The sequence below is a fragment of the Micromys minutus genome, assembly GCF_963924665.1.
Source record: "Micromys minutus genome assembly, chromosome: 3".
Lineage (NCBI taxonomy): Eukaryota > Metazoa > Chordata > Mammalia > Rodentia > Muridae > Micromys > Micromys minutus.
The window spans coordinates 50,245,936-50,267,819 of record NC_137972.1 but is presented as its reverse complement, the minus strand read 5'-3'; the positions used below and the strand labels follow the sequence as shown (position 1 = coordinate 50,267,819).

The window sequence follows — 21,884 nt, the reverse complement described above, 5'->3', positions numbered from 1 at the left end:
CTGAAATGCCATCATTAAGAAAATAAAAATAAAAATGAGTGTTACAAGAAGGTGGAAAAAGCAGGGCCATTATACTCTACCCGTGGAAATAGAAACAGATGCAGCTTTTATGGAAATATGGGATTTCCTGGAAAAGATAAAAAGAGCTGGGCCATGGCTCAGTGTTAAAGTACAGCTGATGTATCTAGTATGAGTCACTAGGTTCAATCAGTAGTATAATCAACAGTAATAATAACAGCAAACCAAACAAACAAAAACAAAAGAAACTAATACATAAAAAACCAAAATAAATAAATGAGACAGATCTCAAAACCAAAACCTAATCAGGCTAGGACTGAAAATAGCTACATAAAGAATAAATCTTAAGAACAGGGAGGAGCTATTGGAGAATATTAGATTAATTTTAGACTGATGTAGATAATGTATGCTAACATGGAATGAAAATTCCATGTTACACGGAGTTAACTTATACTAAGGGGTCTGCCCAGTACAATTAAAGAGAGCTCCACAACACAATTATAAAATAAATTTTATTTTATAATTTTATTCATGTTTAATTTTGCTCAAGGAAGTTGAAGGTACTGTCTGACCCATGTGCAAACATGAGATGTATTTGTCTACAGTATCACCTGCATGCCATGCATGTGAGGAGATGAGCCTGGAATGTTACATCTCAGTAGACAGCAAGACAGCTAGTTGTATGATCCAGAGAACAAGATTCTGATCTGGTGGGATCTTGTGTTTCCCCTACTAGCTTTGCAGCTGTGGTGTTTGAGGACTAGTTTTTGAAGCTAAGGAGCAAAGTTTATTTGGCCAAGTGTCTATCTCTTCTTTTTTCCATGTACCTCCCTCTGTCTCTGGATGTGTATGTGCATGAGCATGCCTGTGTGTGGTCACATGTGTGCTCCTGTGCATGACTCTAGAGGACAACATCTGTGTCTTTCATTCTACCGTACTAAGTTTTGAGACTGAATCTGACATGGAACTCCTTCAGGAGGCTGGACTGGATGGCCAGTGAGCACTCCCAGGAACCCGGTTTTTCTCTCCTCACAGCAGGAATATCAAGTGCTCATGGTGGCTTCTGAATGTGGCTTCTGGGGATGGAATAAAGGCCAGTTTCAAAATTCTTCATCTTTTGTCTTTCCACAGCAGCCAGTCCACACCCAGCTAACCCACATAACAAATGGAGACTGCACAGCAGGGTGGGTTTACCGGCAAAAAGAGTTGGTAGTTGGTAATGCCTGAACCCAAATGCAGGCTGTCTGGTGCTCGCACTCAACGGCTTACTGTAGCTCTATCTCATCTTTTCTATCCTGAAGACTGCTGACTTAAAATGTTTGAGACAACTTAGGTTGACTCAGAGAAAAGAAAATTAATGACAAAATAGCCAGGGCCATAAATGGTCTTGCTAGGTCTAAACAGTAAAAACATTTAGCCACTGTGATTGAAATATGTTGCTTTGCTTAATAACTTACAAATCTGGCCTCCATCTTCAAAGAAAATTGTAAGTCAGGCAAGGTTTTTCTGAACAGTCCAGCTGGCCTCAAACACACGCTGCTCTAGACTTCTGGGCGCTGGAACCTTGAGTACAGGAAACCATGCCCAGCCAGAATCTCACCATTTCACAATAAAACATAAAAATGCTTAGATCACCTTTACTAGACATGTAGCCTCAACTTGGTTAGAGAAATCCTAGGTCAACCACATTAGTACCTCTTAGAACCATAGTCTTAACTACACAGAAGGAGAAATGACCTGTGCTCAAAGCTGGCTTTAGTGTGTGTGATAAAAGAGAGTAGGAGTGGAGGGCATTTGTACTGTTTCTTTCTTCTCCATATCCCTCAAAATTGTTAATTCTTCTTTCCTGACCTTAACAGCATCCATTTCTCCATCCATCCATTCATTGACCCACCAATCCACTGCTAAGTGATTATGTAAAATCAATCATATTTAATCTCATCACACCATGAAGCATTCAATTAGAAAATTTCATACAAAATAGAGAGCTTCACTGGTTTCCTTGCTGATAGTCTTCCAAGGCCATTGGATTATGTTTGCTGACACAGAGCACTCTGTGACCATGGTAGATACTGTTTAGAATCCTTTTCACACCTTCACAGTCATCATGGCATTTTTCTGGGGGTTCTCAGAGTCCAGCAGAGGATCTTGAGTTGAGCTTGATGTTTCAATGAATACCCTTTGCACGCATTGAGACTCATCACCATCTGTGGTGGTTTGAATGAGAAATGTCCTTCATAGGCTCAGCTATGTGAACACTTGTTCTCCAGTTGGCATTGTTTGGGAATGTTGAGGATGTCTAGCCAGGCTGGCAGAAATATATCACTGGTGGTGGGCTTTGAAATTCCATAGCAGTAGTCATAATATCATTGTGTACTGTGTAAAGGCTATCCTTGTATTTATTCAAATGATCATTTTCTGCCCCCATATCTGAATGAAACCTAGATACAGCATTGGGATCCTTATTTTAAAAATCCCCTGCCTGAACATTCTGTAAACATTGCTCCTTATTCATTCTCTGACTTTTCAATAAAAGCTGATCAGCTAATGGCTGAGCAGAAGAGAAAATAGAGCTGGACTTCCAATCCCAGCCAGAGGATGGGGAGAAGGAGAGAGAGGAAGGGAGAAGGTGCCACAAGGAGAGGGCCCAGGAGCCACCATGGGAATAAGAGAGCCAGGCCAATACAAATGCAAGTATCTCTGGGAGTTTGGCTGAGAGGTAGACAGATTAGCTCAGAGGAATAGAATAGATTAATAACTGCTCAGCTACTGTGCCATAAAGCCTATTAAATAAATCTTGTAGTCTGTGTCTCATTTATTTAGGAGCTAGCTGTCATAGAGAAATGATTATCACTCTTAAAACTGCAGTAGCTCCCTTGTGGCTTACTTTTCGTCAGCACCAACACCCTCACCCCTTTCTCTCCAGAATAACAGTGGACGCTGGGACCCTGTACTCATATCCTGAAAACTGGAGGACCTTCAAGGCCCTCATCACTGTTTAGTACAGCAGAGCTCAGGTCCGTGTGTGCTCTCTGCACCAACGTACTTTCACTGTGGCCAAACCGAACACACCCCTGAATTTCTCCCAAAATTTCCTGCCAGCTGCTGGGAAGTACACTAGAGGCAGCGGCTCAGGTGGTACAGTGGGCCGGCTTTGCTGATAGTGACATCCTGCTGTTAGCACCTGGGTGTTCCCCACCTGGGACATTATGCACCACAACAAACAGGCCACTGAAAATGCAAAAGAGGAGATGAAGTGAATCCTGGGACTGCTGGACACTCACTTGAAGACATGAACTTTTCTGGTGGGTGAGCGAGTGTCATTGGGTGACATCACAGTTGTCTGCACCCTGCTGTGGCTCTATAAACAGGCCTTAGAGTCTTCTCTTTGCCAGACCTTCCCCTTACCTGCATTAACCAGCCCCAGTTGAGGGTCATCTTGGGGGAGGTAAAGCTGTGTGAGAAAATGGTGCAGTTTGATGCTAAGAAGTTTACAGAGATCCAGCCAAAAAAGGATGCCCCAAGGAAAGAAAAGAGAAGAGAAACAGAAGCCCCAGGCTGAGCAGAAAGAGAGAAAAAAAGGCAGCTGCCCCAGCTCCCGAGGAAGAGATGGCTAAATATGATTAGGCACTGGCTGCTTAGCCCAAGGCCAAGGACCCTTTGGCTCACCTAACCAAGAGCACCTTTGTGTTGATGAATTTAAGTGTAAGTACTCCAATGAGGATACCCTCCCCGTGGTGCTGCCATATTTTGAGGAATACTTTGATAAGGATGGCTGGTTCCTGTGGTATGCTGAGTACCGCTTTCCTGAAGAGCTCACCCAGACCTTCATGAGTTACAACCTCATCACTGGAATGTTCCAGTGATCGGACAAACTGAGAAGAATGCCTTTGCTAGTGTTATCCTCTTTGGAACCAACAGCAGCAGCTCCATTGCTGGCGTTTGGGTCTTTCGAGGTCAAGAACTCGCCTTTCCGCTGAGACCAGATTGGCAGGTGGACTCTAAGTCATATACATGGTGGACACTGGATCCTGGTAGCAAGGAGACTCAGACCCCGGTTTGAGAGTGCTTTTTCTGAGAGGGGGTCTTCCAGCACGTGGACAAAGCCATCAATCAAGGGAAGGTCTTCAAGCAAACACGTCTTGCCAGTCATCTAGCTGCCTGCACCTACCCTTAAAGGGAGATGGGGGTCATTAAAGGAAACTGAGCATTGGAAAAACTTGCAGCAGCACATGGTCTTCTTGTCTTTTGCTTCTCTCTCTCTCTGTCTCTTGCTTATGGTTAAAGACATGATCTCTCAGGTTCTTGATCTGTGTTTTCACCTGCCCCATGCCTGTGTTTCCCGCCATGCCTCCTGATAAACTCTCATCTCCTGAAACTGTAAACCAAAAGAAAGCCTTTCTTCATTAATTTATTTTGATCATGGTATTTTTATCATAGCAACAGAGAAGTAATTAATACGTATGTCTATTATTGTCTTGGTGCCTGTGTCTACCAAGACCTGAACATAAACAAACACCAACTCATATTTATACATATTATATACATGGACATATATCCATATTTGATTTTTTTAGCTGTTTCTAGAATGGTACTTCTAAACACAGATGACACTCAGATTGACTATAGCATGTTCTAAACTCTTTCTAGAATGTACTTGATCATATCTTACTGTTTAGCTAGCACCTTTATTTGATGCATTCATATTTAACACCTCACATTGAGCTACTACTTCTGTTGTTAATTCTACTTCAGCCATATTGTCTTCCTGCTGGAATGCTCCCTGCATTCCTAAAATGCCAGAAATGCCTCCAATGTAGGGCATTTCCATTAGCTCTTCTCACTGTGTGGCTGATCATTGCCTAATATTCTCATGGCTTGGTTCATCTCTGCTTCATATTCCCTTCCAGGAAGCCTTCTCTACACTAACCACACTTCCCATAAGAGACCCAGCTATGCAACCCTCTATTCTCCTACCAACCTATGCTCTCTTCATATTATCATTAATTGATTCTTTGTCTTTTCAACCCGAAGTGAAAGTAATAAAGAAAAGGAAATGAAATATAAGTTTAAAACTGAATGGTGTTGAGAAGTTTTCATAGTGCTAATAGGGTCAGTTTAATAGGCTCGTGGTAGGTAATAACTGAGTATTTTGGAAATGCGAAGGACATTCATTGCCTGAATATATCACCACTAAAAGGATCAGAGCAGATACTGCCAAGATTGGTTATTATAATGAAATGTGAAATACAAGGAATGTGTATTGTTGGCCAAATCCCAAAACTTAGGGCTAACATCCAAAGCAAGGTTGTATTTAAAAATGTCCAACCTAAACATTAATTAATTTTCCATACTACCTAGGTCATGTTGGTAAATCTTGAGGGATCAGGAGTAATGAACTAGTCCATGCACCTGACATTCTTCCCAGAACCTGTGTACAAAATAGAAATACAAAATATAAAAAAATGTTCATATGCTTTGACATATTGATTTTAACCATAGGTCAGAGTTTTACTTATGAGTATCTATTTAAATAAGGAAAATTATATGCATATGAATATTTTTTGTCAAAGATTGGAAAGTGTCTACCAATAAAGGATTTGCTAATTACATTGCTGTATATAAAACAAGAAAATTTACCATAGCAATCAAGAATTATGAAGTTTTATACTTTTTAGTATAGAAACATGAGTATAATTTAATAAATAAAGTAGATATTAGATTTTTTAAGTACATGCTTCTTTAAAACATGTACATAAAACATGCATATGTATACAGACATAATTATTTATATACAAATACAGAAAAAACACCTAAAAGAATATTGTTTTGAATAATATTAATAGGTTTCATAATTTTCTCTTTTTATTTTCTGTGCTTTGTAGGTATTTTATAAAAATAGGATGACTTTTTTTTTTTAAAATAAAAAGATGAGAATATATAGAAAGTTCAGAATTCATGGCATGTTTCCTAGTGAAAGCAAGACACCATTTTACAGATGAGAACATTAAGCCCCAGAAGAGAAGCTGGTAAGAGAGATGCAGATTAAGGGCTCTTTCTCCAAATTCAACACCCCGTGGGAACTTAATGAGTGTGTTAATTGGTGTGGAGGAGTCTTAGAGTGACCTCACTGCACTGCAGAATCATTACAGACAGCTCACAACAGGCATAGGAGAAGTTCAATTCCCTCTCCGTACCAATTACAAAAGCCCCTGCTTTCCATCGATTCAGACATATCCCTGATCACCGAGCAGCTGATAGAAATTGCCCACAGATTTTTCTCTGTGGGAATATAATAAGTTACGCCCTCATACCCACTGTCTAATTCCCAGTGTTCGTTGAGGGAAACATTCATCTCTAAACTCATTTTATTTAGACATTCTGAATTATTTATATAAAATATATTTCAAAAGAGGGGCCAGAACTGCAATTAACAGTAAAAATATTCTAGAGTTAATATTATCATTCTAATATCATTAGAGTTGGTAGTGTTATATCAAGTACTGTGGAGAAACTATACTGATGATGAGCAATGCAAAAATCATCTTTTAAGAAATTCAGGATTCTCAGATTCTAGTTGTATCTCTTCTCTGGTTGATAAGGTGGGGAAAGTGGGGAAGGGGGAGAAAAATGAGACCATTGATGCCTTTTAATTGTTAAAAGGTCATGAGAATTTCGATCTAAAATAGACCAAAATTCATGCACTCTGGTCTATCTTTCCAGTCTGGTGACTCACTGAGTTAAGCTTGTCACCAGTCCAGCCCTCTGTTGTCTTAGCCAAGAACAGAAAGTCACACGACCCTGTGTGTTTTTATCAAAGAATCAGCACAGACACACGAATGCCATTACCACTCCTTCCGTGGGACAGAACATCAGTAGAGCCATTCGCTCACAATAAGGAAAAGGGTAGAAAGACATTTCGTCATTTTCCTTGCTGACAATTTATTGCTTGCAAAACTATTACTTGGAGAGAAAAAGTTTTATATTTAATAGGTAAATCAGAGCCAGCCCAGGCGGTATGTAACAGGAGACATTTAATTTCCCCCTCAGTGGGACATCTTATTCAGTAGATGGTGGCTTAGCTATGCTTTACCTGCTGCTTTCTGCAAGAAAGTGGTGTGAACTCAAAATTGATTACATCAGTATACAGAGCTCTGCACTCTGCTGTCCTGAGCTTGTTTCCTTTTCCTATTTTATTTATTTATTTATTTATTTATTTATTTATTTATTTATTTATTTATGAAACCTTAGTGGTGTGGCTCAAATGTTCTGCCCTTTGCCTCTCAGGACATTATCTAACTAGCACAAAATAGTACAGTGAAAAATTGTTGTACTAAAAATATGGTCTAAATGCTTTTGCTTTGTGAAGATCATTTAAAATTGCTCCATACATCTAAGTGTCTCAAAAATATGTGGCTCTAATTTATACAGGAATGTGGATACATGTGTCAGAGCTGAATGCAAGGTATTCGGATTGCCTGGCAGTTGTCCTTCCTACATACTTTATAGTACAGCTCTTTAATCTTTCATAAGAATATAATTACACAATTGTGCAACAGAAATATTCTTGGAAATGTAGACAAAAAAACCCCAAATCCTAGTCTGGGCTCCAATTCTAAATGACTATGCAATCTACCACTGTTCTTCTACCCTGAATGTATCTGATTCCTCTAAATAATCATAACTCTGGACAATGCATTCTTTCATCTATCTCCTCTTAAAAGTTAAATTTTCAGGAGTGGTGTGATGACCAAAGTGAAGACTCCAATCTTTTCTTTCCTTTCCCCTTCATTTTTTATCTCTCCTTCCCCTCATCCTCTCCTTTTGAATGGATACAGAGCATATTTAGTAAAACAGAGCAGAATACACACACACACACACACACACACACACACACACACACACACACAATTCTACTTCCACAGCCTGGGAAGTGGTACAGCTGCCCTGGCTTGAGGCCCTGGTTCTGAGGGCAGGAGTTACCAAGAAAGAGCTGGAACAAAGGGAAGGAGGAAACAAGCCAAAGAAAAGAAACCTCAGTCCCAGTTTGTCCTGTGGCACAGATGTTGTCTGGGTGTTACTCTCCCAAATGTTCGCCCTAGCCAGTGACAGCAAACACCATACCCACTGGATTTTCCCTGGAAATACATTATTTTCCTCAAGCCTCTCTATATTGTGATGCCTGTTTGTGACAGCAAACCATGCGTATCAACTTGACCGAATCCAGAATGAATGAAAAGGCAGGCTGCTGAGCACTCACTGCTGAGAGAGATTTTTTTTGATCAGATTATTTGAAGCAAGAAGACTCTCCTTAAATGTGGGCTGCACCTTCTGATATATATTTCAGATATATATATATGTATATTTATGTATATATACATATACATATATGTGTAGTGTATGTATACACACATATAAACATATATATATATATATATATGTATATGTATATATCAACTCTACCAGTTCTGCTCCTTCAAAGAACCATGACTAATAGACAATTGGCTTGGGGTATTATTTATTAAAGTATTCATAGATTAGGTATTAGATATGAAAATATTTAATAACCAGTTGAGGATAATGAAGCAGGCATAGCACCATAATACACCTGTTTATATTTACCTTCCTTTCTTTGTGTACTTTCATCAACGAGATGTTTTCATCTGATAAAATTCAAGTAAATTGGAACTTTAAAAATTATAATAATTGCTTGTAAGGTTGGATACGATGGTGCATGCCTTTAACCCTGGAACTCAGGAGGCAGAGGCAAGCAAATCTCTATGAGGTTAAAGTCTATAAAGACTATATTTGGAGAATTTCAGGTAAGCTGGGGTTAATTTATGGGGCTATATAAGATTCTGTCTAAAAAATAATTATGTACAAATCTCTCTATTTGTAAATATTCCTGTATTGTCTAAGGATAAAGAACATCTCCACATTATCACCTAAGCACTAACTGAAATGGTTCTAGATGTGAAAATTAAATTATTAAACCATTGGGTAGATTCCAGCTGTGCTTCAGCTCAATATTTGACAGGAAGTATAAATTTCCTATAATCTAGAGTTTTTATTATTTTCTTTGTTTAAGCTGTGCTAGAAAATTAATAATTAAACGACCAGCAGGATACATTCATGGCTCCGCTTTATGAAGTCACAATGTGGTATGTCAGTTTGCCGAGACAATCACCATTACAAAGTATTCTCTCTCTGCAAATGACCATTCATGACCCCCATAGGAATAGAATGCTAAAGAAATCAACACCGGATTCTAAAACTGCTTAATTATTTAGGAAAACTCCTTTATTGGGGTATTTAAAAACCTTAAACCACTAAGACAATGAGTTCTATTTTTGCCTCAGAGAACTCTCAGTATTTGTTCAAAACCCCTTTTAAAGCCTATTCCATACATGCCTACATGCCTACAGCTACGCAACTGATCCAGCAACTCACTGAGCATTTCCTGTCCATTGCACAGGGAGGCAGCTAGGAAGACAGCTCAGTCGGCAGAGCGCTTACCTTACAAGCATGAGACCCGAGTTTGATCATCTGGCTCCCTGGTTTTTTTTTGTTTTTGTGTTTTTTAAAGTAGAGCAAATTGTGGTGCTATAAACTTGTAACCTTAGCCCTGGAGGAGGCAAGATGGCGGATCCCTGGGACTCTCTGGCTAGCTCAACCTACTTGAAAAGACAGGCCAGTGAGAGGCTTGTTCTCAAAACACAGGTAGATGGCACTAGAGGAGCAATACCTGAGCCTGTCCTCTTCCAACATGTGCATGCACACCTGCACATATATACTCACTCTCCAATGCAATATATGAATGAATGAATGAATGAATGAATGAATGAATGAATGAATGAATAACGGGTAAAGGCAGTCATCAAGCAGATGGGCTATCTAGAAAAGCATCAACCCTTACGTATAGTTTGCATGTTAGTTGGTTACATTTAGTTGCCCTTTAAATTTCTTTAAATCAGACACCCCACATTGATAATGTTTTTTTGCCTACCATCTCATCCCTTGGTTTGTCAATGAATCCAGGTTTCCATGTAGCATTAGAAATGACCACTTTTTAAGGGAAGTAAGATAACATGGGGTTGGGGCACATGTATAAGTTAAGTGTGACTAATTTTCTTTATGGCTTAAAAAAATTTGTGATACAATTTACTAAGCAATGTATTAAGTTCAGTCCTCTCTCTCCATCTTAGATTCTCTCTGTGACATATAATTCCTTCTTGAATTCAGTTAAGCTTACATGTATTCAAATTTAAATAACATTCTCATCTCTGCTATGTAAGAGCCAGTAGGGCTGGCTTGGCAGTCAAGTTCATGGATCCAGCCCCGAGAGCAGTCATTAATGATGGCTGGGCACTCTGGGATTTAGGCCAGTGGTTAATGAGTCTTTCCATGACTAGCTGCTGCTGTATCTCTGAAAGCCAGGGCTATCGTGTTTATCTTTAAATGCATCTAAACAAGGCTATACATCCTTCAGAGAGGCTTTGTAAGGACACAAAGAACATTTAGACTGTCAACTAGCCCATCCCTGTCCCAATATTCTCATAATAATAATTTGGTGATATTTTAAAGGCTACCAGGTCATGTGTGCTTGGTAGACAGTGATTTTGGAAACATTTCAATGCACACAGGACCTCTAAGTTCTGTTTTCCTCAGGATCACATAGGACTCAAGTTGGATGCGGGCCATAGAGCTAATGCAACATTTCCTGCTCTTTTCTGGTCATGTTGAGTGTTTTTCTATTCCTTTATCACAGTCTCTTTTCACCAAAGGTTTCCTTCAAACAACAAGAGCACACTTTGTAGATCATATGTAACTCTTTCAGACCATTCACAATTTCACATATTGTTTCCTCTCATATTTTATCAGCCAAGATGATCATACATTTACTTTTATTTATGGGCATGTCTGTATGTCTGTGTATATGATGTATATGTACATATGACATATATATATGATTTATATGTATATGATGTATATGTATGATGTATATGTACATGTGACATATATGTATATGATGTATATGTATGTGATGCATATGTATATATGATGTATATGTATATGATGTATATGATGTATATGATGTATATGTATATGATGTGTATATGTATATGATGTGTATGTATGTGTCTACATGTATTTATCTCTGCATGTTTGTCTGCATGCATGTCTGTCTATATGTGTGTGCCTATCTGTTCGTGCCTGTCTTCATGTGTGTATGATTATCTGTTTGTGTCAGTCTGTATATGTCTGTCTCTACATGTCTGTGTGTATGTATGTGTCTGTTTTCATGTGTGTGTATGTGTCTGACTCCATGTGTGTGTGTCTTTCAGGATGTGTATACACACAGACATATATATTCATACATACATATATGTGTGTATGTGTAAATATGTTTGTCTGTGTGTTTGTCTATGTGTACATTTGTGTCTATATACATGTATTTATGTGTGTATCTGTATGTATGCATATGTCTGTCTGCATGTGTGTATTTGTATCTGTGCATGTTTGTGTATGTCTGTGTGTCTGTGTATGCATGTCTGTGTGTGTATGCTACATGAAGATGCGAAGAAGAATCTGGATTACCTGGTTGTGAGCTGCTCACCATGGGTGCTAGGACTTGAACTCTGGACCTCGGAAAGAAACTCTTGTCCATGGAGCCATCTCTTCATTTTTGATCTTCCTTATTTTACTGGCCCAAAATACAGCCACCTTGATCCAGTGGCACATTTACATTTCAGCAGTTCTATGGCATCTGGCAGGAGCCAAAATTTAAATGTTCTAGCTTCTAATTCCTCACTCATTTGGTCAAGCTGAGCCCTGGTACTGCTAACACTTAAAATTTGATCTTTCAAAATAGCTAAATGAAAGAGTTCTGAATAAACCAGAGGTGGTGGTGGCTATGTTAACTACTCTGATTTGACCACTGTACAATGTGCATGCACACATCAGAACACCACATGTATCCCATGGGTGTGTAAAATAGTATGTGTCAATTCCAGTAAAAAACTTTCAAAAGGACAAGGTCAGCCAAACCCTAGGGCATATATCTGAATTCTAACACCAGCTACTAAGATAGAAGGCTTAAGGACAGACAGCCTGGACAATGGAACAAGATCCTGGACTCAAAAACAAACAAGTACCACCAATAAAAAATGGTGTCTGTTCCAAGAGTTGTCACAGAAAAATCATCTCACAAGATGTTTCCATCTAAATTCTAAACTAGTGTTTATCCAGCAGCTATCCTGACCTTCCCACTAGGCACTGAGAAAATCATGTCTCATCCTTTTTGTTGCTGTTTATTATAATGTCTTTACAATACAGTTTATTTTCGGGGACCATTGGCTTGGTGCACATAAAGTGTGAAAGGTGATGACTTTTAGCTTGTGCCTACACTTAAGAAACTCAAACCTTCTAATGAAGATGAAAATATCTGTGACCATTGTCCCAACTTGACAGACCCAAACTGAGCTTTTTATTTCAAAGTCTTAACGTGTCTCTACTTCAGATACCCCTACTGCAGCATATTGGTCAGCCACTGACCTCTTGCTAAACCCAGCATCTCTGTACTCTATAAATGTTATCCATCAACTCTGAACCTTCCCATTTCTCTTAAGCTTAGGCTATGGTTCTCAAGGGGATATGGCAGCATTGACACCCTTGCAGAATAGAATCCATGCTTGACTTAGTATGTGCACTGACATGTTAAGATACAAGTCTGTCCTGGTTTATTTACTTGTTAACCTCACAAACTAGAATCATCTAAGAAATGAAACATAATTTGAGAAAGAAACACGTTTATTAGATCACCTGTAGGCAAGGCTGAAGCACATTTTTTTAAATTAATGATTGATGTAGAAGGGCCCAGCCCAGTGGCGAGTAATGCCAACCCTAGACAGATGACCCGGGGGAGTATAAGAAAACAGGCCGTGCAAACCATGGAGAGCAAGGTGGAAAGCATTGGCCCTCCATGGCCTCTGTTTTAGTCCTTGCTATGAGTTCGTGCCCTGACTTCCCTTCATGATAAGCTGAAAGGTGAAATAAGCTCTTTCTTCTACAATGTGCTTATAGTTAAAATATTTTAATCACAGCGATAGAGTACACACTAAGATAAAACTGAACAAGTCACCCCCTTGCCTGAAAACCTCCTGATGGCTTTCCTTAGAATGCAACATACACTTTTCATTGTGCCTTGAAAGGCCATCGGCAGTATTGCCACCAGCCTTTGAAGTATCTCTCCTCTGCTCCTTCCTCTACTTTCCATCTCCTTCCCCCCGCCAGGCTGAGAACATCTCCTCTCCCCAGGGTGCTCAGTTTTATAGCTTTACTTGTCTTATTCCTTGTTATTCATTCTTCTTAGTTCTCAACATCTTGGCTCCCACTCTCATAGCCATTTGAATTCTCATGTTCCTCTATTTTACAGCGTCTCTACCACATCTCCTGCCAACTGTTCTTCCGAAATGTGAAATCCTGGAGAACTCTTGCTTATTCTTTTCTTCTGTGCATAGAATGTTCTGAAGGCTTTCATACATTATCCTACCAATTGGTACAATATTCCTATGGGGAAGAGACTGGTACAACCACTATTTTAAGTTAAGGAAGCAGAGGCTCAGAGACTTTAAATCATTTCTCAAGCTCATATAGCTATAACTAGTGATCCAGTTTTTAATGTCAGCTTGATGCAGGCTAGAGTCAGCTGGGAAGAGGAGCCTCTGGGGCATTTTCTTGATCAGTGATTGAAGTAGGGGAGCACATCCATTGTAGGTGGTATCAACCCTGGCAGTTGGTCCTGGGTTCTATAAAACAGAAGACTGAGCAAGCCATGGAGAACAAGCCAGTAAGTAGCATGTTTCCACAACCTTTGTATCAGTTACTGCCTTGATTTCCATAGATGATGGACTCCAATCTGTAAAATTAAACCAACCCTTTCCTCCTCTAATTGCTTTTGGTCATGGTGTTTCCTTACAGCAATAGGAACCATAACTAAAACATAACATCCAAGAAAGGCTACTTTAACCTGCATGCACACTGTCCAAGCACATGAATGATTTCCTGACTCTTCTATTACACAGGGTTCCTGACATCTAGGTTCAAATACTAATTATTTAGGACAACAGAATATATAGAGAAATGGTTGACTCATCCTTGTCCAGTGTGTCTTTCTCATCTGAATAATGCATTCAAGGTGGAGTACAGACAGTATTAACCATAAGGTTAATTGGCATATTGGTGGTTCTGAAAATGTGGGACTTGCTCAGCAGCAGCCGTGGTAGTAGTGGTGCCAGCTGTGGCAGCAGCAGCAGCAGCACCACCACCACCACCACCACCATGATCACCATCACTACCTTGATAAATCAAATAGAACATGATCTTCATCAACATCATCGAACAGCCACTGGTCACAAAACTCTAGGGATGGAGACCTGAGATCTACATCTTTTTGTTTGGTTTGGTTTATTTGTTTTTTTCCAGACAAGGTTTCTTTGTAGCCTTGGCTATCCTAGAACTCACTCTATAGACCAGGCAGGCCTTAACTCATAGATATTCACCTGCCTCTACCTTACAAGTGCCGGGATTAAAGGCACATGACACCACTGTCTGGCACGATCTATATTTTAATCCAACTTCCTGGTGATCACAATAGGCTAAACTTGGAGTATTACTCCTAGAAAGATCTTATTGTAGTCAATGCCTGGTGTAGAGTAAGTGACCATTCTGAGGTTGTCAATCAAGAACAAGTCAGGCAAAGAATCTAGTGGCATCCTCACCAAGGACACATTCAGCAGGATAGTCTTACATAAGACTGTTAGCACATTCCAATAGGCTCAGCCTTCTTGGACCCTGGGTTCTGAATGCTAGTTTCAATGCCTCCAATTTTTTTGACAAAGATAAGCTGCCCCTTGTACTCATGCAAAAGCCACTTATTGAAAGTAACTTGGTTCATTCCTGACTTGAGAAGGAAAGGTCATTAAACAGAATGTCCTCCTATATGATGCTTTCTTGTTTCAAGTATACAAGAGGAATGTGTGTGTGTGTGTGTGTGTGTGTGTGTGTGTATGTGTGTGTGTGTGTGTGTGTGTGTGTGTGTGTGTGTGTATGCTCTAGGAGTGTGTGCTAGAATACATTTTAAAGTGAATTTGCACAGCCATATTTCAAATCTGCTAAATTGTCTATAAAGAGGCTTATTTTATTAAGCACTATGGGGAACATTAAGATGAGTCAGAGATGGTTCTGCCCTCAGGGAGATTTGCTATAATTGGAAGACTTCAAGTAGTTGGAAAATTATATCATACAGAGTAACAGACATTTCTAACATTTTCTAACATTTTTCAACCAATATACCAATTCTGAAAGACTGGCATTAGTCATGTATGGAACTGGGAAAGACTTCCTGGAAAAAGTTTTTGATATTATTAATAAATGACAAAAGCAGTGAAATTTCTCCAGTTTGGCTCCAAGTGAATCATATCAATGTCTACCTATTTTTATAGCTAATAGAAAACATATACATAGATAAAGACGAGACATTGAAAGGTACAAATCTGGTCTGGGGTGTGGTTAAGAGGTCGAGTGCCCAGCAGGTATAAGATCCCACATTTAATACTCACCATGGTTAAGAACAAAACAAAAAGCAAACACAATCACAAAAATCCCAGAGCATGAAACAACATTGGAGGAAGGAAAGTTGCAGAACCAGTGAGTGCTTCAGGGTCATAGAGTACACAACCAATCAGAAAAGATTTCCTAAAAAGCTCAGGATGCTCACAACATAGCAAATACCCCCATAAAGTCATATCAATAGAGAGCCCCAGGACTACTTACAAAGTAGCACAAAATTATGGTAATTATAGAAACACTGATGCTTCAATGAAATGTAGGAAGAAATGTTCTTATAGAATTTTAAAAGTTCAAAAGTAAAACAAATGTTTTCAGCTTGAAAAATTCTCACACTCCCCCCAAGTTTTGTAAAAATCCTAGGTAATGAGACAGGGGTGAGGATACTCAGTGATGATTGATGGGATGCTGGGAGATGGTCTCCTTCAAGTTGACATGGTCAACACTAGTGTGCTTGTAAAGAATTATGACATCACGGTTAGTAGGCAAAAAGCACTGTAAATCCTTTAGTAATAACTGCCCTGGCTTATTGTTATCTTTGGCCCTGCAATGACTCTGAAGGCTCAGATGCTGAAGGGTTGGTTCCTAGCCAGCAGTACCAGTGGGAACAGCTTGAGCCATTAAGAGGTAGGGCCTAGTAGTGAGCCTTAAGTCACTGAAGATAAACTTCTAAAGTGGATTATAGCACCCTGGTTTCTCTTTCACGCTGTACCGGTGGGTAAACTGCTTTGATCCATCCACTGTGGCATGTTGACCCTCTTTAGGCTCAAAAGAAACTGCAATGTGGGCATAGACTGTGTGCCAAAATAAGTATCTTATCTCCTTAAATTTTTTTTAATGTATGGGTGTTTACCTGCATGTATGTAAGTGCACTTCATGTATACAATACTAAAAAAGTGTGTTAGATCCTTTGGAACTGCAGTGACAGATCGGTGATAACTGCTATGTGGGTACTGGAACTGAGTCCAGCTCCTCAGCAAGAGCAGTTAGTACTCTTAACTACTGAGCAATCTCTCCAGTTCCCTAAACCACTTTTCTTTAGAAGTTATCTTAGAAACTTTTAACACACTTGTTACAAGGAATACCTTCCCCTGTGGCTTAATGTCTATTCTCCCCCAGAGCACATACGTGATCAAAGGCATTAATTTTTCTCTGAAATATTTGAGTTTATTTAGACGAATCTACAGTGCACAGTTTTCATCTTGATTGTATGGCGTCTCTGTTCTGAACTGGACTAGAAGCAATGAATTGCACTTTGTCTGTAGAGCTGAAATAGTGTAAAGGCTGAGTGGGTCGCTTCAGAGTCTCTGAACATGGATCTCCAGTACTCAGAAGGCAAGACATGCCTCCTGCCATAACTAGGCTCTGAAGTTTCACAACATCAGGCCAATCACATACTGTTGCTCACAGGAAAGGTAGAGAATTTGTCTTCATATCTGACTATGTTTCAGGACAATATATGCCATGGAATTTACTATTATTGCCATATTTAGAAAATGTGATCATCTTCAGTCATATAAACATATTGAGAACCTGCTATATTAATATACATCACAGATATAGTGCAAAAAAGACAGACAGAGAAGCACTCTTCTTGCAGAATGTCATCCATGAGTTCGGTGTGGGTGTCCCTACCTTAATTACAGCCATCTGGAAACACTCACATAGACATACATAGAGGTGTGTCTATTAGGTAATTATAAAGCCTGCCAATAATATTAACCATCACAAGAAAAAATAGCGTGTGTTTGGTGGGGTAGTTTATTGGCCATGCTTATCTAGTTGAAAGTTGAGGAATTCAACGTTGACTATCTGCATCCTGAAAGATACAGAGACCCCCAAACTACCCAGTTTAAAATCTCGGCAGCTTCAGCACAGGGTACACCACTGATACAATTCCACTCCAACATCACAGGCCAGATTCTCAGTGGAGTCACTGGTGAGAGGCTGGAGAAAGGCAGAAGAAGCTGGAGTCTGCCATAGAGATACCAGCAGCATGTAGAATGAAGCCTTTATGAACTGGCTGGCTTGTTCTTTGCCTAATTTTATCCCATGTTGTCTCAACCTATTTAATTGAATTATTCACATTCAGGATAGGATTCTCCCTCAGATGTTCTCATGCATGTCATTCTATGTGAAGACCCTCAGAGGCACACCCAACAGTATCAAGATTAAGCATCAAATTCTGCATATTCATAGTCAGTAATACATTGACCAGATTCTGCCTCATGGGTACCTGGTACTTAACCAAGATCTTTTTTTTTTTTTTTTTTTTTTTTCTTTTTTTTTTTTTTTTTATATTCATCTATAAACTTTTATTTATTTCAGCAAAATTCTAATTGCATATTTAAACTATTTCATTTGAAATATTGTTATTTTAAAATCTAAACATTGTGATGAATACATCCAAAGCATAATATAGTAGTAAACCGTTCATGTTATAAATAACAGTCTTCTTTTTTTTTTTTTAAACGATTTTATTTTTCAAAACAAAGATAGATGTAAAGATTTTAAACATTTTTTGCTTAAAATTATACATTTTTGTCAGTACTGTTTTTTCAGACATTAAAATAAATTTTACATAAAACCATGTGAATATGTTTTTTAGTCGGTACTTGATTTTTTTCAAGGGCTTGACAGTATGCATTGAAAACGTACTAGTTGCAATAAGCGTAAAGTACATGCAAAACAAAACGCAACATGGAAATAGTCAAAGTCTTCTTGTTTTGTGAATATATGTATATTTTTTGTTTTCTTTATTTCTTGGACTTCATACAGTCTGTGAGTTGTTTCTGGGGGAGTGCAAGCCTCTGGGGTTAGCATCCCACTATCAGTGACTGCATATTATGTCTGTTCTTTTGTGACTGGGTTATCTCACTCAGGATGATCTTCTCTAGATGCAGCCATTTTCTTAAGAATTTGGTTAAGTCATTGTTTCTGGTGGCTGAGTAGTATTCCATTGTGTATATGTACCACAATTTTTGTATCCATTCGTCTTCTGAAGGACATCTGGGTTCCTTCCAGCTTCTGGCTATTATAAATAGAGCCGCTATGAACATTGTGGTGCATATATCTTTGTTGTGTATTAAAGTGTCTCTGGGGTATATGCCCAGAAGTGGAATAGCTGGGTCTTCAGGTAGTACTATATCCAATTTTCTGAGGTATCGCCAGACCGATTTCCAGAGTATAACCAAGATCTTTTGACTAGAGAAAGACTGGATGGACCCCACACCCAGGTCATCATGCACCTACAATCAAAGGCCAACTCTGTATAGGATGTTCTCAATGGTGACAAAGTGACTGACATTTCCCTTCAAATCTTTGGTTTAGGACTGGCAGAGCTACTAGACTGCATTGTTTACTATGTAAAAGAAGATACCTAATAAGGAGCTAATTATAACACGCCTTACCCTGCTCTTGAATAATTAAATATTTTATTGTGGTGTTACAACTTGAATTTATTATCCTTTACTGGGGAACAAAATGAAACATAATGTGAGCAGTAAGCGTCTGCCCGGCTCTGTCATAACCTGCACCTTCTATCACTTTTACCACTTTGATTAATGGGTTTAATTTACTTTCACTAGGATATGCAGGAACTGGGGGGTGGGGGAGTAGTAACTGTTAAAATCCTTTTAATTAGACTAATAATGCCAAACCTGCATGTGTTAACAAGGGTGCTCTGTTAATTAGCTCTTATTGATGATTTCTGGAAAGGTAGTACAGTCACTGTGAAGAACTCCTGGTTACACTAGAATATCCATTATGTGCACAAAGAGAGCATCATATTACATCCTCTCAATGGAGACTCCTTAGCCTCCTGAGATACTGATAGCTGCAGAGTGTGGATGGATACATCCCTAACCTGACAGGGCTGCCCAATCTTTTGTTTATCCATTCAGGCCCACACTTGTTCTTTTGTTCAACCTATTTTCTGCTCTAGAGTACCTTTGCTTGAACCATGTAGCCTGCCATTGGCTGTTTTGGCCTGTGGCAGCCCCACCAAAAAGAAACTAGGGGATGGTCATCTACCCCTTATCCAAAGATGATACACAGAACCTTTTGATAGATGTCTGAACCCCCACACAGTACAGAACCATTTAACTTAACCCCCTTTTCCAGCTCCACTGAATACATATATGTGCTCTGAACTTGCCATTTGAGATCTGATAACAAAACTGGGATGGATTTCGATAAAGTTCTACAGGCAGAAGACTTCTTAACCACAGATCTTAGCAACTTCTGTCATATTTTCTCTCCTTGCTTGAGCATGCTTGTATTTTCTCCTAAATGAAGCACATAGTCTTCCCTTGGATACACACAAACTGCCAGCACCACTGTCCCTACCCTTCTTCTCTTTTTATTACACAAAATAGCCAATTCTTGAAGACAAACACTGACACCATGACAGTCTATCTGAAAACCGAGACAGAGACCAAGATGCTACTGAGAAAGAATATACAGGACTGACACACTGAATTAGGGGATAATTCATGCTCTAAATATGGTGGAGCAGAATTGCAGAAGATTTTATTATGCTAAAAAGAAGAAGGCTCTCAAAAGATCTGAATGGGACACTGATTTGACTGAGAATGTCCCCCACAGACTCAGACTTTGATTATTTGGCCCCGAGTTGTGGCAGGTTGAGGAGGTATGGCCTAGCTATAAAAAGGTACTGGAGGCAGATTTGGAAGTTTTAAATCTTCTCAACATTCTTGGCACAGGCTCTTTGTACCCTGTCTGCAGTTCAGGATAAGTGCTAGCTTACAGCCACCCTGCCTGCTGCCTCCCTGCTATGACTCTTATCTGCCCTGGAACTGTAAACCCCAGTCAACCTTCCTTCTGTAAGTATCCTTGGTCATACTGGTTTTTCTCACAGCAACAGAAAGTGACTAATTGAAATGGCTTCATTCTGGGATCATCCATTTACTGTTTTGTAGTTACATTTGACAACAGGTCACTGAAACGGTGTAAACCAGTACTTCAGACAGGGGTGAGGTGAATGCATTTATTGTCTGGATTTACATATTTTGAAGTCACAGTTTAGGTCTTTGAAATTAGCTGTATCCTTTGTCTTAATGTCACTGCTAGTAGAGATGTTTGTCTTCACAAGTCTCTCCTGGCTTTTGCTAATAGTCACACATGTGGATACACACACATGTGTGAAGGTGATAGAAAAACTTTCAAAGGTAGGTTTTCTTTTACTGTGTTGACATAGAGTTTTTCTTGTCACTTTTACTGCAGTGCTATGTGTGTTTGCAAGCTTCTTCTTGATTCTCCAGTCTCTGCCTCTCATTCCCTCTCACCTCAGAAAGCTGGGGTTACAAACATGAGCCATTGCATTCAGCTTTGTGCATTTGTTTTATCAACAGGACTCAGGTGTCAGCTCACACAGCCAATGCTTCTACCTTTTGAATCCTCCTGCCAGCCACATCCCTCTACCTTTGTCACCTCAGGCCCCAGTGGTAACACCTACCCTGGCTTTGTAATTCCTGCCTGTACTTCTGTACACAGTTCCTTCATGAGCGAACCCTTCTGCAGACAGAATTGAGTTGTGTTGTCTCCTGTTGTGGTACTGAAGGTTGCTGCCACAATATCAACTTTCTATTTATTTTACTACATATTAATCTTTACACATTTCTCTAAAACAAACTATTCATTGACACAGATTTTTATGAGACTCTCAGAGGAGATAAAATTATATTTAAGGAGCTGTTCATGTACATATGTAAGTTTTCTTTGCTGTCAACATTTTTTTCTAAGGAGAAACCAAAATATTTTTTGCTGAGAGTAGGAGGCCATCATTTTACCCCCCTCTTCCTCCCCTCCAGCTTCTCCCTTGACCCCACACCCTCTCACATTCACAACCTCCTCTTTAATCATTATTGTTACAACCATACGCACATACTCGTATATGTATGTACCTGTAACTAAACTAAACTGTCCGAGTGCATTTATGTAATCTGCTGTGGAGGAGCTCATTCCTGGAGAAAACTGATTCTCTCCTTATAGTTTTCATGTAGGGATGAGAGCTTGTGAAACTTCCCTATCCACACTGGTATAAAAACTGGTCTTGTTCTCCTATGCATCTTCTTTAGGCAACCATAATGCTGAGATTCCATGGGTGCAATTTAGTCGCTATGTTTAGAAGACACTAACTACCATGCAGTTGAAACCCTTGTCCTTTGCACCTTCTTTGATGTTCCAAGCCTTAGGTACAAGGCATGTGTTAAAGATGT

The 21,884-nt window shown here is 39.3% G+C and overlaps 1 pseudogene across 1 annotated transcript; it reads left to right on the top strand.

The window, feature by feature from the left end:
* Positions 1 to 2,861: 2,861 nt before the first annotated feature.
* Positions 2,862 to 4,195, top strand: LOC308418902 (elongation factor 1-gamma-like; annotated as a pseudogene). Its single transcript has one exon. The product of its transcript is annotated as an elongation factor 1-gamma-like (transcript).
* Positions 4,196 to 21,884: the final 17,689 nt, after the last annotated feature.